This window comes from Bufo bufo, chromosome 7 (assembly GCF_905171765.1).
Source record: "Bufo bufo chromosome 7, aBufBuf1.1, whole genome shotgun sequence".
In the NCBI taxonomy this organism is placed as follows: domain Eukaryota; kingdom Metazoa; phylum Chordata; class Amphibia; order Anura; family Bufonidae; genus Bufo; species Bufo bufo.
In genome coordinates, this window is record NC_053395.1 from 127,460,592 (window position 1) to 127,475,433 (window position 14,842).

Below are 14,842 nucleotides of genomic sequence, written 5' to 3' on the forward strand. Positions count from 1 at the left end.
GTTGACTAATCTCTCAATTTTAAAATCAGTTTGAGGATTTAGTAAGACTGCAGAGTGCACCTGTGTTTGTTATTGTTTTGTTATATTGTTATAATAATTATGACATCCGCACTTGTTACCTTGTGTAGGATGTCTATTGTGGTACTTGTGGTTCGCCGCGGGCATCCTCCATTGTATGCATTTTGCTGGGGATTGCCATTAGCAACGGGCCACAAGTGCAGGATTTGCTCCCCTATATATATGCACAACTGCATGTGGGTTTGAGCACCTCCTGCTAATGCCAACCTGTCTTCTTAGTTTGTTCACCTAGAATCAAGCCAGCACGGAAACACAAATAAAGGAAAAAGACTTATCTGAGGAACCAGCAGTTGCAGCCTCTAGCAGTGAACACAATCCAGGAAGTAGTATAAACCGCAAAGTGAAGCAGTATGGGAGGGAATATAAAGGGAGGCAATCAGTGTAAATAGATGACAGCTGGGAGAAGGAAAAGAGATGACAAAGTGAAACCAAAACAAAGAACATCATGCAAGAGGTACAGAAGAACGTCTGCCAGAGCTTCTCAGAGAGCTGGCGGTGACAAGCAGCTAGTGCTGGTTCACACGTTGCTATTTTAGTATGGCTGCAAGCTGATCCGGGCCGGCTCTTACTGGGAGTAGCCAAAGTGCTGGGTGGGTGGCTTCTCCCCACGCTCCAGGATGGGTCTTTACTGGCCTATATCAAACCCAGCCAGCAGTCTTAGCTGGGTGTGGATTACTCCTCTCTGACAGTGGAGCACTGTCAGTCCCTGTGTGTTTTGGGATCTGAAAACTTGTGCCGTGCAAAAGGGCTGGGAGCCGCATGCTGAGAAACAGGCCCCTAAAGCCTGATGTGGACCACAGGTGGAGAAACTGCAAACCAGGTGAAGGTTTTTGTTCTGTGGACTTTTCATGGTGTGAACAAACACCTAGACTGCAAAATTTAACTTTTTGTTTTTCCTTATGTGTGAATAAAACACTGAACTGTTTAAGTTAAAGACTTTGTGGTTGCCTCTATACTGCGTCCACTAGCCTGTCTACCAGAGCAAATCCCCACAATTGGTGTTAGATGCGGGCAAACGCAGTGAGGCAGGCCAACATGTCCTATGTTAAGCCGGCAAGGTTACAATCCGTGTCCCCTGACAAAATAGAGGCGGTCGTGAAAGCCCTTGTGGAGGCTAACAAGCAGCAGCAGGAAACTAACCAGCTGCTATTACAACATGTGATGGCGTTGCAAGCGGCAAGAGCGTCCCAGAACATCCACGATGCCTGGAAAGCTGTCCGTGTGTTGCGATCCCTAAGATGACCCCCTCGGATGACGTAGAGACCTATCTGGCAGTGTTCGAAAAGGTGGCCGTGAGGGAGAGGGTACCCCGAGACCAGTGGGCTGAGGTCGTCGCTCCATTCCTGGCGTCTGGACCCCAGCAAGTGTTTTTCGATCTACCCGATGATCAAGCGGCCGACTTCCCGACCGTAAGAGGTGAGATCCTGGCAAGACTGGAGGTGAATGTATAGGTCTGGGCCCAGCTGGTGCATCAGTGGGAATTTAACCCGGCTGAACCCGCCAGACCAAAATATTATGGACCGCAAGACCGGTTGCAAAAATGGCTGCAGCCTGACGTATTTACTCCCACTGCTATGCTGGACCGTCTGTTGGCGGATGTGTTCTGGAGGGCTTTGCCGTACCCTCCCCAGCACTGGATTGGCCAGGTGTCTCCTGGTAATGCGTTAGAGATGGACGACCTGGTGGAGTGCTATAAGGCCACCAGAAAACCACGGGGGGGTTCTTTTGGAAGGTGGCCCGTCAAACCCCGAAAATCTTCACCCCAGACCCGGCAGCTGGTGCCAGCGAAACCCACTCGGGACGTACCCCCTGCTGACCCAGCCCCAGTGGTCTGCTGGCAATGTCAGGAGCCTGGACACATAAGGGCCGACTTTCCCCATCGGGGTAAACCCTATGGATACCAACTATGGCTACTGCCATTCATTGTATGCCAGGAAGCTGTGTGCCACAGGTACCTCCGAGACTATTGACAATAGCCACCTGTGCCAGGTGGAAGTGGGGGACACGCTGGCAGTGGCACTGCTGGATTCAGGGAGCTTGGTGTCCCTGGTAATAGCTGCCCTGGTGCGGCCCGCTGAGTATACTGGCCGCAAATTCGGCGTGGTGTGCATTCATGGAGACTTAAAGGACTATCCCACCGCCCTGGTCTCTCTGTCAACGGTGGCCGGCAGTTGGACTCATGAGGTGGCCGTCGCCACAAAATTACAGTATGAACTAATAATTGGGAGAGACTTCCCTGGTTTCCCGGCACTATAGCCAGATACGAAAGTTACCGATAACCGTGAGACAGATGTAACCCTAGCAGAGCGGCCCGGCTCAGGGGGGAGACCAGAACCCTGGGAACCTGAGTCCGAAGGGCCAACGGTAGGCGTGACCGCCACTGGTGGGAGACATGGAGCACTTGCCGCCGGGTCCTTAGCTGGCAGAGCTCAATGTCTCCGGGGATTATTTTGGTTCTGCACAACACCGGGACCCAACCCTATCCCGAGCCTGGGAAAATGTATTAATAATAGATGGGGAACCACAACAACCGGGGGCACAGTCAGTGTTTCCCCTTTTTGTGGTTCATCAAGATATGTAGTACCGGTTAAACCAGCTGCAAGGTGAATCCATGGAACAGTTGGTGGTGCCCCAGGCTTATCGCAAACTCGTGTTAGAGTTAGCTCACCAGCATGTTCTCGGGGGTCATCTGGGAATGCAAAAAACATAGGACCGGATACTACAACGGTTTTACTGGCCCAGTGTGTTCAGATAGGTAGAAGAATATTGTAAGTCTGGCCCAACCTGCCAGATAACGAGCCCCCAGCCACATTTCCGTAGTCCCCTGGTACCCCTCCCGTGCGAGCAAATCGCAATGGATCTCCTAGGCCCGTTACTGAAGTCCGCTAGAGGGCACCAACACATCTTGGTCATCCTCAACTACGCCACTCGGTACCCGGAGGCAGTGCCACTGCATCATACATCAGCCAAACTTATGGCTAAGGAGTTAATGGAGATGTTTTCTCGAGTGGGTATGCCTAAGGAGGTTCTGACTGACCAAGGGACCCCATTTATGTCCAAGGTCATGAGGGAACTCTGTAAGTTGCTCCACATAAAACAGCTACGGAAGTCTGTGTATCATCTGCAAACAGATGGCCTGGTAGAGAGGTTTAATCAAACATTAAAAAATATGCTAAAAAGAGTGGTGTCTAAGGATAGGAGGGACTGGGACTTTCTTCTGCCCTATCTCATGTTCGCAGTGCTAGAGGTGCCCCAGGCCTCTACTGGGTTCTCGCCCTTCGAACTGCTATACGGCAGAGACACTGCTATACGGCAGTCTGTTGGACGTGGCCAAAGAGTCGTGGGAACAACAACCCACACAGCATAAAAGTGTTGTTGTTTACGTCACCCAGATGCAAGGACGGATGGAAACAGTGTTACCTCTGGTTAGGGAGCATATGGAGGCATCGCAGCGAGCGAAGAGTAGGGTCTATAATCGGCAGGCTCGGGTCCGGAATTTTAACCCGGGTGATCGGGTATTGGTTCTGGTACCAACCGTAGACAGTAAGTTCCTAGCTAGGTGGCAGGGGCCCTATGAGGTACTTGAAAAAATTAGAGAGGTAGATTAAAAGGTACAGCAGCCAGGGAGGCGAAAGCCGGAGCAGGTGTACCATGTGAATCTGCTCAAACCATGGAAAGATAGGGAAACCTGTACTGAAGACAGCCCGCGACCAGGGTTTCTAGGGAAAGCGGTTTTAGCCCCTCTGTCTGAAGCAAGGGAAGTGGCTGCCACAGTGAAAATTGCAGACAGCCTTTCCTCTAAACAGACTCAGGAAGCCAGGGAGTTCATTAGTCAGAACACGGATGTATTCTCGGACCTCCCTGGAGGTATTTCCATAATCCGGCATAACATTATCACTGAGCCTCTGGCAAAAGTCTGGTTAAAACCATACTGGGTACCCGAGGCTTGGCGACAAGCCATTGTGGAGGAAGTGCAGCTAATGCTGCAGCTAGACATCATTGAGGAGTCCAAAAGTGAATGGGCCAGTCTGATAGTCTTAATACCCAAGCCAGACGGGACATTACGGTTCTGTAACAATTTTCGCAAACTAAACGAAATGTGGATGAGCTTATTGAGAGGTTAGGCAAAGCTCTGTATTTTTCTGTTTTGGAACTCACCAAAGGGTACTGGCAGGTACCCTTGACGGAGGCTGCCAAAGAGAAAACTGCCTTCATCACACCAGAAGGGCTATACCAATATAAGGTGTTACTCTTTGGTCTGCATGGCGCCCCTGCCACTGTTCAACGGCTCATGGACATTGTACTTCGTCCACATCGTCAGTATGCTACGGCCTACCTGGACGATTTTGTCATTCATAGTACTGACTGGGAAAGTGATCTACCAAAAGTGCAGGCTGTAGTGGACTCCCTTAGGAAGGCTAGACTGACCGCTAACCCAAAAAAATGCGCGATAGGGTTAGAGGAAACTAAGTACCTGGGGTATGTCATTGGACGCGGAGTCATCAAACCCCAAGTAAATAAAATAGAGGCGATTTGGAATTGGCCCTGACCTGTCACCACTAGGCAAATAAAGTCGTTCCTGGGAATGGTGGTGTCACGGCTTATGATGTACGCCGTGACACTGTTGCCACGCTTGCTGTTGCCGGTGGCAACATGTTTCTGTTTTGACATGTTGTGGCAGTGTCACAGGTTTTGCTGTGTGCGCCGGGAATTGCTGGCCACGCATGCTGTTGTCTGTGGCAACCTGTTGCCTTTTGCCTGTGTGTGCAATACCCCTTTAAGTAGTGTCTCCCTGCTGTGTGGTGTGTGTGGGGTTAATACTCTGGCTGGAGCAAAGTGGTGAGTTGGGTGTGGTCTCAAGTCTCCTTATATACTCTGGCTTGGAGACTGAGATCAGTTTGGTTTGTCTTCCTTGCATGTGAGATGCTTGATCTGTATTTGGATGAGATCTGAGGGCCATCCAAGTTTATTAGCGATGTCATCCTTAGTGTTTCCTCCTTGTCTTCATCCCCTCCTGGTGTGTCATTTATGGTGTGGGTTTAAGTTGGAGATTTGGTGTACGTCTTGTTTGTGGTTGCATGTCTGGGATGTTGTTGGTGTTTGACCCTGCATGTGTGCAAGACGTCTCCCTTGTGTGTGTTACCTTCAAAAGGGGGTCCCATTGGTTTCCCGGAGGGGTGAACCTAAAGACATTAGCTGCCTTGCCTGGAGCCACCTTGCTTCGTTGTCCGCATGGGGGTCCAGGTTGTTTTGGTGTGGTTATTCCATCTTTGCTGCGGCAGGTAAGTGTTTGATGTTCCGTTGTTACATTGTGTTCTTACCTGCCGTGCAGTTGTTGCATTGTCTTTCTCCCTGTCAGCTACTGGGCCGCGGGAGATGCCTTTCATCTGTGGTGATGGATAAACAGGAGGTCTCTGCCCTGTCACGATGTTGAGGGCGATGCAGGGATTCCTAGACTTCTAGGTTTGTGGGTATGAGCACCTGTCACGGAACCATGAACCAGACGTACAACAAGAGATAAGTGAAAATAAGAAGGCTTTATTGAAAATAAAGCTGTAAAGCAAAAGTCCAAACGGATGGTGAAACCGAGCAGAGTCTTTGCGAAGCCAGAGGTCAGGAACCAGAAGGGTAGTCAGACGAAGCCAGGATCAGGAACCAGCAGGGTAGTCAGACGAAGCCAGGATCAGGATCCAGCAGGGTAGTCAGACGAAGCCAGGATCAGGATCCAGCAGGGTAGTCAGACGAAGCCAGGATCAGGAGCCAGAAGGGTAGTCAGACGAAGCCAGGATCAGGAACCAGAAGCAGCAGCAGTCTTAGAAGCATGTGAACACAAGAGGACCAAGCAAGGAACTGAAGCCACAGACCTCCTATATATATGAGCTAGGCATCCAGCTCCTCCCAGGGGAAGGAGGAGCCGCAGGGTGGAAGGCTACAAGAAACCCAGAAACCAAGATGGCCGCCAGCACATGTCAAACGAAGGAGAGCAGCAAGCAGGTAAGACCATGACAGCACCCTTACCATTGAAGGCGGCTCATACAGCCAGGAGACTAGGGCTATTTTAGGGAAGCTTTAGGAGGTGACCAGCTCCCTTTTCCCTGCCTATGGCTTAGTACATGGTGACATTGTACAGAGGGGAGTTTCCCCCACTCCCCACCGTGACAGGTGGGCTATTATATGAGGTTCATTCCCCATTTTGCTACTTTAGCGGCTCTGTTGACAGGGCTCCTGAAGGGACGGAAGTCCGTGATGGTCCGCTGGAATGACCAGGCGGAAGAGGCTTTTTCCACATTGAAGTCAGTCCTGTGCTGGTCACTGTTTTTGGTGACGCCCGACTTCAAGAGGGAGTTTGTGATACAGACCGATGCCTCTGAAGTAGGCCTCGGAGCAGTACTCTCTCAGGAAATCAATGGGGAGGAAAATCCCGTTGTTTTCCTGAGCCGCAAACTTACCCCAGCCGAGACTAGGTACAGTATAGTGGAGAGAGAGAGTGCCTGGCCATCAAGTGGGCACTCGAGTCTCTCTGCTATTATCTGTTGGGGAGAAAGTTCCGTCTGGTGACCGACCACTCCCCTCTCAAGTGGATGATCCAAGCCAAAGAGAGGAATGCTCGGGTCACCAGAGGGTTCTTGTCGTTACAGAACTTCAAGTTCTCAGTGGAGCACAGGGCAGGCTGCTTACTGGGAAACACAGATGCCCTGTCCCGGGTACACTGTCTGGCAAGTCTTCACCCCCTTAGGGTTGAACAAAGCGGAGAGGTATGTAGGAAGGTACAAGGGTCCCTCGTTGACAGAAGGTATGTATCACCGAGGTTCCTGGCCTCGGTGAAGTAAGAACCGGTATTGTCAAGTGTCAGCGGCAGCTAGTGCTGGTTGACACGTCGCTATTTTAGTATGGCTGTAAGCTGATCCGGGCTGGATCTTACTGGGAGTAGCCAAAGTGCTTGGTGGGTGGCTTCTCCCCACGCTCCAGGATGGGTCTTTACTGGCCTATATCAAACCCGGCCAGCAGTCTCAGCTGGGTGTGGATTACTCCTCTCTGACAGTGGAGCGCTGTCAGTCCCTGTGTGTTTTGGGATCTGAAAACTTGTGCCGTGCAAAAGGGCTGGGAGCCGCATGCTGAGAAACAGACCCCTAAAGCCTGCTGTGGACCACAGGAGGAGAAACTGCAAACCAGGTGAAGGTTTTTGTTCTGTGGACTTTTCATGGTGTGAACAAACACCTAGACTGCAAAATGTCACTTTTTGTTTTTCCTTATGTGTGACTAAAACAATGAACTGTATAAGTTAAAGACTTTGTGGTTGCCTCTAAACTGCGTCTGCTAGCCTGTCTTCCAGTGCAAATCCCCACAATTGTTACGTATTATTAAGGACGCTTATGTATTTGTTATCATATATATTTCTCAATAGGAACGCATATATTCCTATTATATAATGAAAACAGTTTAAGTGTAAACTCTGTTAGTAAGATGTGTTATTTTAGCTAACCATCAATCACCCGTTGGTGTAGCTGTGAGAAGGCACAGATTCCTCTGTGAGAAAGCAAGGCTCATCATTATTATCTATAACATAAATTTAGGAGTATAGGAAACATTCAAAAGGTGCCCAAAGGTCTGTGTTTTAGTTAGTTTTGTGACAAAATTAATCCCTCAGCTTTGATTTAGGTTCCTTAGGTTATGTGTATGGAATGTGAGATAAAGTCATACTTGGATATTTAACCCTTACTAGGATAATACAAATAGCTTAGGGAATAGTCTCGCCTAGGGGTAAATGAGCAACATAGCACCAACAGCAGAAATGCATTTTGGGTAATACTATGACATCACAGTCCTTATCTTATGTACACGCCTAGCCGACAATGATTGGAAAACTCCAAGCTAGGAAGGTCTGTCTAACTCAGGCATCCTCAAACTGCGGCCCTCCAGCTGTTGTAAAACTACAACTCCCACAATGCCCTGCTGTAGGCTGATACCTGTAGGATGTTCGGGCATGCTGGGAGTTGTAGTTTTGCAACAGCTGGAGGGCCGCAGTTTGAGGATGCCTGGTCTAACTGATAAGTTTGTGATCATAAACCACACACACAGGAGGAAAGGGACACCAACAAAGGGGAACCAGGAAAACACAGAGAAACAAAGAAAACCCAGGAGAAAGATCCTAATGACCAAATCGTACCTTAGAGCTGACTTCCCTTAGTCTCTGCACATCATCTGCATTCTTTGGTAATGTATAACTTTATTTTGTGTAGTATTGATATAAATTAATCAGCCTGATATTTAGCAAACGCCCCACTGTTGGCGGATGTGTAGTTGTTAAAAGTGCTACATCAATATTGTCACTATTCAGTAAGGATGCATATTACTGAATAAAAGACCTAAATATTGATTTAAGAGGTAATTTCCTGGTTGGAATTATTTAATTCTATAGTCAATACGAGGCTTGATTATTTATATTGCTACCCCATTATCTGAGATTTGACATAGTTTGTGCAGAGCAAGGATTCGTATCTTTTATTAACATTATTGAGTTTTTTACATCTAAAAATTGTGGTCGAGATGGATTGTATTATTTTCTTCTGTCTGGGAAGTACTGTGAATACGCTAGTATTTGTGTTGGTGCCATCTAGTGGTGAATTTTGGGTACTGCATATCACTGTGTATTATTGCAGATTATTGAGTTTCACATTGATTAATCTTTGATTGTATTTTAAATTATTGCATAATAAATCATTTATATTTATGCATAGACGCTTATACTTTGTTTTACTGATTGCACAATATAATTAAATAACTGATCAAACTCTTTTTGAGGTGTTATATATGTCTACCTCGCGGATCAATAATCATTTGAAATTTTTTCTTTGATCCTTTCTTTTATATAAAGCCTTTTGCTTAATATCCCCGACAACCACTGGGACCCCACCGATCATGAGAAAGAGGGCCCCATACCCCCTGAGGCTCCCTTTAAAAGAACGATGCAGCTGATTGCACATGCACGTGGCCACTATATTAATTTCTATGGGAGTTCCTGAGATAGCCACCTATAGAGATGACCAACCGGAATACCCCTTTAAGGGTCCCATGCATATTACTATACTGTCAGTCAAACCCACTTAGAATGACGGATTCTGCTAATAACATAACGTGTATAGGGAGCTCCTGACAGATAATGTTCGGGGAGAGAAAGGTCGAGTTTTTGCCCAGAAGAAGGTGAGTCACTGACAAAGGTGCCTGGCAGCCGCTTTCTCGTCTCTCTCTATTGAATACACATACTTGATCTGCCAAACTGAACGTGTGTGTATGGGGGAGTTGGGAGGAAGTTGGGAGAAATTGCATGTTGTATGTCTTGCTTTACATTGAGATTATTTTTGAGAAGACCAATACTTTCCATCTTAAATGGGTTGTCTCACTTTAGCAAATGACATGTATTATGTAGAGAAAGTTAATACAAGGCACTTACTAGTGTAATGTGATGTCCATATTGCTTCCTTTGCTGGCTGGATTAATTTTTCTATCACAATATACACTGCTCGTTTCCAGGGGTTACAACTCGTTAAAATTGTGATGGAAAAGTGAATGTAGCCAGCAAAGGAGGCAATATGGACAATCACAATACACCACTGCTGTGCAGATGAGATGGCCGGGACTGGAGCTGCTGCATGTATGCCTATGTGCACTCCCACGGTTTCGGCCACCAAAGAGGCTGGTGCCTTTTCCTATAGTGTGCATAGATTGTAGCAGTGACTAACCTCTGGATAAAGGCAGTATATAATGTGATGAAAAAATGAATCCAGCCAGCAAAGGAGGCAGCATGGACAATCACAATAAATTAAGTGCCTTGTATTTACTTTCACTACATGATAAATGTAATTTGCTGAAGTGAGACAACCTCTTTAATGTTTTATTTTGTAATTGAAGAATATTTCTTGATTATTTTTTCTTTCTCTGGTAGTGAGGCCTTGTTTAACTCTTTGCTATCTTTGTTTTTTACACAATGGTTTTTCTAGAATCATTAAACTTAATCTGTCATCTGCCACAATCTCCGTTAGGTACAGTACTACGGTACATGAATAGTACTGCTGCCGCTGACCATTGATCAGTAATTTTGCATGTAGATACTCATCCCTGTTCCCTGATGTGTGCCTGTTAACCAGCTATGGAATACATTGAGAAGACTTCTTCATTACGTGCTTGCACTCGTCAGTACTCTTAATACTGTATATTCCATGGCCAATTTGCAAACCCACAGCGAGTTGATGGGGGTGATATCCATATATGAATTACTGATCCAGAGTCAGTGATCCCAGTATCCCAGTAAGGGCTCATGCACACGACCGTATGCCCTCCGAGACATACGGTCTGTGAGCTGGCTATATGTCCCGGAGTGGCATACATCGTGCACACTGGAGCGCACAGCATCATAGGTTACTATATGACATTATGAGTGCGGGACAATAGCCCCGTGGGCGGCCCGATGACAGTGGAGCGCTGTCAGTCCCTGTGTGTTTTGGGATCTGAAAACTTGTGCCGTGCAAAAGGGCTGGGAGCCGCATGCTGAGAAACAGGCCCCCTAAAGCCTGCTGTGTACTACAGGTTTAGAAAATGCAAACCAGGTGAAGGTTTTTGTTCTGTGCACTTTTCATGGTGTGAACAAACACCTAGACTGCAAAATGTCACTTTTTGTTTTTCCTTATGTGTGAATAAAACACTGAACTGTATAAGTTAAAGACTTTGTGGTTGCCTCTATACTGCGTCCACTAGCCTGTCTACCAGAGCAAATCCCCACAATTACTGTATATTCCATGGCCAATTTGCAAATCCAGAGCGCGTTGATGGGGGTGATGTCCATATATGAAATACTAATCCAAAGTCAGTGATCCCAGTAAGGGCTCATCCACACGACCGTATGCCCTACGAGACATACGGTCCGTGAGAGGGCCATATGTCCCGAAGCGGCATACATCGTGCACACGGGAGCACACAGCATCATAGGTTACTATGATGCTGTGCGCATCGGGCCGCCCGCGGGACTCATTATTATGACATTATGAGTGCGGTACTAACCTATGATGCTGTGCGCTCCCGTGCGCACGATGTATGCCGCTCTGGGACATATGGCCTGCTCACAGACCGTAAGTCTCAGAGGTCATACGGTCGTCTGCATGAGCCCTTATATTCATCAACGGCGATGATTCATTCGGTTGTCTGCCCTATTAACTTTCGATGTTATTTTCAGTCCAAACCATATAGACCATGGGTAACAGGGGAATCATGGTTTGATTTCGGAGAGGGAGCCTGAGAAACAGCTATGGCTACCACATCCAAGCAAGGCAGCATGCGCGCAAATTACCTATTAGGTATAATTAGGTGAGGGCCTGCAGGTGAGCTGACCCTGTAAAAGATTGTAGGTGAAGGCCTGCTGGTGAGCTGACCCTGTAAAAGATTGTAGGTGAAGGCCTGCTGGTGAGCTGACCCTGTAAAAAATTATATGCGAGGGCCTGCTGGTGAGCTGACCCTGTATAAGATTTTAGGTGCGGGCCTCCTGGTGAGCTGACCCTCTAAAAGGTTGTAGGTGAGGGCCTGCAGGTGAGCTAACCCTGTATAAGATTTTAGGTGCGGGCCTGCAGGTGAGCTGACCCTCTAAAACATTATATGCGAGGGCCTGTTGGTTACCTGACCCTGTAAAAGATTTTAGGTGCGGGCCTGCTGGTGAGCTGACCCTCTAAAAGGTTGTAGGTGAGGGCCTGCAGGTGAACTGACCATGTAAAAGATTGCAGGTGAAGGCCTGCTGGTAAGATGACCCTGTAAAAAATTATATGCGAGAGGCTGCTGGTGAGCAGACCCTCTAAAACATTATATGCGAGGGCCTACTGGTGAGCTGACCCTCTAAAACATTATATGCAAGAGCCTTCAGGTGAGCTGATCCTGTAAAAGATTGTAGGTGAAGGCCTGCTGGTGAGCTGACCCTGTAAAACATTATATGCGAGGGCCTTCAGGTGAGCTGACCCTCTAACAAATTATATGCGAGGGCCTGCTGGTGAGCTCACCCTCTAAAAATTATATGCGAGGGCCTGCTGGTGAGCTGAACCTGTAAAACATTATATGCGAAGGGCATATATACGAGGGCGTTATATGCGACGAATAAGCATGTGTTGATATGATGGAAGAGGAGAAGGAGGATGAGAAAAGGAAGAGTCAACCATATACCCTTGTTTGGGGTGGAAGGGGTGCATGGGAATACAGTGTATTCAGTACATTATGAACAACACATTTAAAGTGCCTTTATGTTCATCAGCTTTCTTCTGGTGGAGTCGAGAAGTCATGGTCAATCCAGGCATTGTTCATTTTTATAAGAGTCAACCTGTCAGCATTTTCAGTTGACAGGTGGATACGCTTATCTGTTATAATGCCACCAGCAGCACTAAATACCCACTCAGACAAAACGCTGGCAGCAGGGCAGTCCAGCACATCCAAGGCGTACAGTGCCAGTTCGTGCCACGTGTCCAGCTTGGACACCCAGTAGTTGTAAGGCACTGAGGAATCATTGAGGACCCTGACACGGTCTGCTGTGTACTCCTTCACCATCTTCAAAAAAATGTCCCTCCTTGTGACACTAGGCCACGCATCAGGGTGAGGGTGCTGTCAGGGTGTCATGAAACTGTCCCAGGCTTTGGAGACTGTTGCCCTGCCTCTGTTGGAACTGCTGTGTGTTCCCCTTGTCTCCCCTCCTCAGCTGGCCAAGGAACTACGGACTCTGCCGCCAGCGTTGTCAGATGGAAGGTTTTGGAGCAATTTTTCAACAAGGATCTTCTGGTATTGCACCATTTTACTCGTTCTCTTCACCAGAGGAATGAGAGATGAGAAGTTCTCTTTGTAGCAGAGGTCGAGAAGAGTGAACAACCAGTAATCCGTGTTGCCTAAAATGCGTATAACGCGCGGGTCATGGGAAAGGCAGCCTAACATGAAGTCAGCCATGTGTGCCAGAGTACCAACAGGCAAGACTCCGCTGTCATCATCAGCAGGATGACTCTCAATTTCCTCATCCTCTTCCTCCTCTTCTGCCCACCCTCGCTGAACAGATGGAATTAAACTTCCATGGGTACTACCCTCTGTAGCGGAGGCAGCCATCTCCTGCTCCTCCTCCTCCTCATTGTCCAATTTACGCTGAGAAAACAAACTGAGGGTGGTCTGGCTACCACCCTGTGTAATGTCTTCCCCCATTTCCACCTCTTCCACATGCAAAGCGTCATCCTTAATTGCGGGCAGTGAGCATTTGAGTAGACACAGAAGTGGGATGGTTACGCTTAGAATAGCGTTATCACCGCTCACCATCTGTATTGATTCCTCAAAGTTTCTTAAAACCTCACAGAGGTCATACATCTATGCCCACTCCTCGCTTGTGAATAGCGAAAGCTGACTGGAAAGGCGACTACCATGTTGCAGCTGGTATTCCACTACTGCCCTCTGCTGCTCACAAAGCATGGCCAACATGTGGAACGTGGAGTTCCAGCATGTGCTCACGTTGCACAACAGCTGATGAGCTGGCAATTTCAAGCACTGCTGCAGCGTTGAAAGACCGGCTGAAGCTGTTGATGACTTGCGGAAATGTGCACACAAGCGAAGCATCTTCACCAGTAGCTCAGGCAAATTGGGGTAGGTTTTGAGAAACCATTGAACCACAAGGTTGAACACGTGGGCTAGGCATGCGATGTTTCTGAGCTTGCTGAGCTCCAAAGCCGCCACCAAGTTACGGCCATTATCAGACACAACCATGCTTGGTTGTAGGTTGAGTGGCAAGAGCCACATCTCAGTCTTGTATCTTATCCCCTGCCACAGCTCTGCGGCGGTGTGCTGTTTGTCCCCTAAGCATAACAGCTTCAGCACGGCCTGTTGCCGCTTCCCCACTGCAGTGCTACATTGCTTTCAGCTACCAACTGATGACTGACTGGATAAATCTGAGATGGAAGTGGAGGAGGAGGCGGAGGAGGAGAAGTGGGGGTTGGAGCCACTAACGTAGGTGCTGGCAGAAACCCTGATCGACGCAGGGCCCGCAATTCTTGGCGTTGGTAGCACCTGTGCCATCCCAGGGTATGACTCACTCCCGGCCTCCACAACATTTACCCAGTGTGCCATCAGGGAAATGTAGCGACCCTGGCCGAATGCACTTGTCCATGTGTCCGTGCTTAAGTGGAACTTCCCAGTAACTGGGTTGGTCAGGGCACGTGTGATGTGACGGGACACATGTTGGTGTAAGGCGGGCACGGCACACCTTGAAAAATTGTGGCGGCTGGGAACTGCGTAATGCGGGATTGGCGGCCAACATCAGGCTGCGGAAGGCCTCAGTGTCCACAAGCCTAAATAGCAACATTTCCAGGGCCAGTAATTTGGAAAGCTACGCATTTAGTGCTATGGACTGTGGATAGGTGGCTAGGTATTTGCGCTTGAGTTCAAAGCCCTGGGATAAGGACATTTGTATGCTGCGCTGGGACACGGAAGTGGATGTGGTTGCTGATGGTGCTTGCGAAGGTCCAGGTGCATGGTGGGAGGCATCCGGGCCTGTGCCTTCGACAGGGGATTGGCGAGCATGTAACATAGGGGAAGAGGAGGCAGTGATGTGACCCGCAGACACAGATTGTGGACCCAGGCGTTCGTTCCACTTATTACGGTGCGTGGATGCCATATGGCGGATCATTTTAGTATGGCATAGGTTGCAAACTACTATTCTTTTGTAGTCCGCACTTTCCTCAAAAAAGTGCCATACTGCGAAACATCT